Source organism: Ammospiza caudacuta, chromosome 1 (assembly GCF_027887145.1).
Source record: "Ammospiza caudacuta isolate bAmmCau1 chromosome 1, bAmmCau1.pri, whole genome shotgun sequence".
NCBI classification, from domain to species: Eukaryota; Metazoa; Chordata; class Aves; order Passeriformes; family Passerellidae; genus Ammospiza; species Ammospiza caudacuta.
In genome coordinates, this window is record NC_080593.1 from 94,954,414 (window position 1) to 94,958,335 (window position 3,922).

General features: G+C 44.1%; 1 non-coding gene across 1 annotated transcript; it reads left to right on the plus strand.

Moving 5' to 3' along the window:
- Window positions 1-704: 704 nt before the first annotated feature.
- Window positions 705-776, plus strand: TRNAE-CUC (transfer RNA glutamic acid (anticodon CUC)). The gene has a single exon. It is a non-coding gene; the product is annotated as a tRNA-Glu (tRNA).
- The last annotated feature ends 3,146 nt before the right edge of the window (window positions 777-3,922 follow it).

Genomic DNA, 3,922 nt, shown 5'->3' on the forward strand with positions numbered 1-3,922 from the left:
GACTGTCATCAGCAGAAACTCATCTTGGAGTGCTGCCAGTATCTGGGATCCAGCCATAGTGTTTATTGTGCAGGGTGAGCCTTAGAAGCTGTATCCTCTGGTGTTAATGTGCTTTCACAACCTGTAACATTTAAGGCAAGGAATTGATGGCAAGCTTTAATAAAATCTCATCAAGTATTCATCGTTAGGCACATTTTCTCCTCACCAGCAAGACCTACTAAAGTAATGTTGTGAGGAGTCCTTTATTCTTTCTGATCCAAACTGGCTGTGCAATTTAGAAGGAAAAAGGTCTGCTTTGTATTTCAATTTGTTTCCAACTAAAAAAAAATCAATTGCCATGAAAAATCTGAGAAAAGAAAGAAACCAGGAGCAAAAATGTCATGTTTAAAAGAAAAATGGCAAAGGCATAATTTGTACATGAACTACATAGCCTCACAATACAAAAATTTACCTTATTTTGTGATATATGGTATTGGTTTATAGAAAAAAACCCCAAAATGTGAGTCACTGGTGTTAGGGAAGGAAGGCAAGAATATTGTTTGTATTCATAAATGGAAATAATCTATAAGCTAATAGATGAGTCTGGATTTAAACTACACTTGAATAGTAATTTTTAAAAGGTGTCATGTTTGTCCTACTCATTCTTGGTAATAATGTAATAATTTTGAATTATGCTTTTATTTTGGAAGAATGGGAGATTGTTCTCCCTGATGGTCTAGTGGTTAGGATTTGGCGCTCTCACCGCCGCGGCCCGGGTTCAATTCCCGGTCAGGGAACCAACAATGTCATGGTTTGACGCTGGCGCAATGCCAGTGCCCCCATGAAAATATATTTTCCCTAGTGTCTGCTGTGAGATGTGACCAGGAATAGAGCAAAGCAGGTTCCATCTTAGGAATAAAGAAAAAAAATCAACTTTATTAACTTACAACTATATGTAAAAATAAGCACACACAGAACTCAGAATGAAAACCCCCCAAAAACATTCCTTCTCCCCCCACCAAATTTCAAATACATCACAGTAGGACAAAACCTTGGATTCTCAATTCATTTACCACCCCTCACTCAGATCACCAGCTCTCAGTCATCACCACCTTTCAGATAATCAATTCTCAGTTCATCAAGGAGAGAGGAGTCCCTCTTGTGCCATAGTCTTTCCCTGGAAACACAGTTGAAGACCTCTTGTGTTTCCATGTCTCACGTGGCACTGCCTGGAGAACATTTGCCATCGTGACATCTTCCTTCCATGCCAAATGCTCTCACCACTGCACATGGACCGGAGCTGCTTCTAGCATTCCCCTTTTAAGGGTGCTTTGTCCAGTTCCAAAAAAGCAACAGTCTCTCACTTCCTGGACACCTGTCCCCCCCAAATTCATCCCCTGGGGCTGAGGGGTCTCGAGAACAGAGAAGACGGTGTCCTCCATCTTCTTCTTCACTGAAGACGGAGGACACCACCACCCTCCTCACCGGTCGTCTGTGTTCATGCTTCACATAACATCACTGAACTCTCTTGGCTCCAAGCCATTGCCTCCCCCTAAATGCAGTCTTTGTGTCACAGGAAAAATGGTTCTATCCATGGCTATACAAGAAAAGTCCTACCAAAGGCCACTCCATCATCTCCTCCCACCTGGGATTCTTCTCAACTTCTCTCGGACATCTTTCTCTTGCACAAACTTGCATCACATTGGCCCATTTCCTCCTATTTCATCTCTATCTCTTCTCATTCAACTCCAGGAGGATCAGCATTTGTACGGTTTCCATCATCCAAGAAAAGGGTTAAAATCTCAGGCTCTGCCTGTCCAGAATTACCTCGCTGCCCTGCCGGGCCCCTTGCTGTGCCACCCCTCCCCTTCTCCTTCGGCCATGCTGCCAGCACGATACCAAATTTCATGGTGGCACAGGCACAGGCTCTCTCTCTCTCTCTCTGCGGGGGCTGCCCGATCCCTCTCAGTGTTCCTCCACCCTTCCATCCTGCAGGGGCCTTCACCTCCCTTCTCTGTCCAAGGCTCCAGCCTACCTCACCCGGCCGCATGGCTTCCCTTTCCCCGCCCAGCCCACAGCGGGGCAGGGGAGGTCCGACCTCTTTCACCGGAACCAAGAGAGAGTTTTCCTGGGAGTTCTCTGCTTTTAACCCCCTGTGTTCTCAGAGGTGTATCCATGTCCTCAGTGGCCACACCAGGTGCCAATATTCAAATCTGGGCACCTATTGGTTTGACCACCAAACTCCCAAAAAACTCACTTCCTTTTCAAACCAGGACACCTGCAAAGGAGTAGGTAGACTTCATGCAATGTGGGACAGCTGTACTTTTCTTCTTACCTCAGGGAAATATTCTTTCGAAACACAGTGTTATGTACCTGAAGGCATGGGCCCCTTGAAGTGCTGTGATATTTGTGTAGGCAAAAAACCTTTCCTCAGAGGGGTCCTTTCAGGACCAGTGGAGATTGATGGATTTCAAAACCATCCAAGGCACAGCTCTTTGTCTCGTCCTTTGACATGTGGAAAGAAGAATATGCAAGTATGAGTAATATTCACCCAAGGCTGTGAAAAACCTCTTCCTACAGAGCTTTTCTTAATTCCTACCTGCTTAGACTCCATCCTTCAATGACTGGAAAATCATAATGGGATTCAAGGTTTTGAATAATGATTAAAGTACTGAGTTTCACATCAGTAAGTCTTTCAAAACAACCTCAAGAACATTTGCATGGTTTGTTTTGCTTTTCTTGGTGTTGCCCCTCGACCATTCATTTTTTGGTGCATTTCAGAAAAGGTGGAACTTTGTTGTTATTATTCATTGCAACTGGGGAACCTGAGAGCTTCATGGTGAGTCTGCACCAGTCCCCTGGCAGGGCAGCTGGTGATGAAAATGTAGTTGATAACATGCAATAATTCACAGGAACCAATATTAAGATTTCCAAGGAAATAGGTGATGACTGCAATTACCTGAGGAAAAGAGACAAAACCTTTGGTAACTTAAACCAGTAACAATAGTTATTTTATTTGCTGTGCTTTACCCTTTCCTTTAGAGGACTATGCTCTGCCTTATTATTACATGCTTAACATATAAACAAAACCTTAGCCTTTGTCAGCTGAATTGTCAGCAGATCTGGTACCTCTCATGCAGAGCAGTAGTGATCTCATACTCAGCATCAGTTTCAAGGTATTGTGCTGGGGCAATAGCTCTCTTGTGATGGCTCTGCTGCTCCTCACTCTCATACAACACAAGCTTACAGGTGTCCTGTGTCCTGTGAAGCCTTGTCAAGGATGCCTTGACCTTAGGAGGCAACTGCTGAGTGAAAGGAGGGTGTTCAATCACCAACCTTCTCCCAGCACTTGTGGGTCTTATGATGAGTTTCACCTGGGTATAAAACAATATATTGTTTTATACAATAAACCAAACAGTAGGGGAACTGCAAGGATATAACTCTGTCTGTCCAACAGCCAAATGCTTCCCTTTTTCCTTGCATTAAAACTGCTATGTTCATAAAGTAAGGACTTCACTGTTCTGCTGGACATTAGTAAAACCCACAAGCCCTAGATTTCCAGAGAAGGCTACATTACCTAATGCCTTGTGCTAAATAGCTTTTGTAAAATAAAATCCATACATAAATCCAAAGGAAATAAATCCCTGAGTGGGACTAGGGCCAGTGCCATTTAAATCCCTCTTAGACAGTACTTAGAGGTGGAGTGTGAGCCTTGCACTACATGGGGAGATGGGAACTGCCTCCACAGCATCTTCCCCCAGGCAGAAGGCACAGCACAACCTCCAGGTGTGAGCATAACACCCTCAGCTCCTGCTCTGAATGCAAAGGGAATGGATCAATCTGGACATTTTGTATCGCCTTATCACTGCTGCTGCCCTCCTCCCTGAGAGCTGTATGGGCCTAATCTAGTCCCAAAACTTAGATGGATAAAATTAGTCAAGAT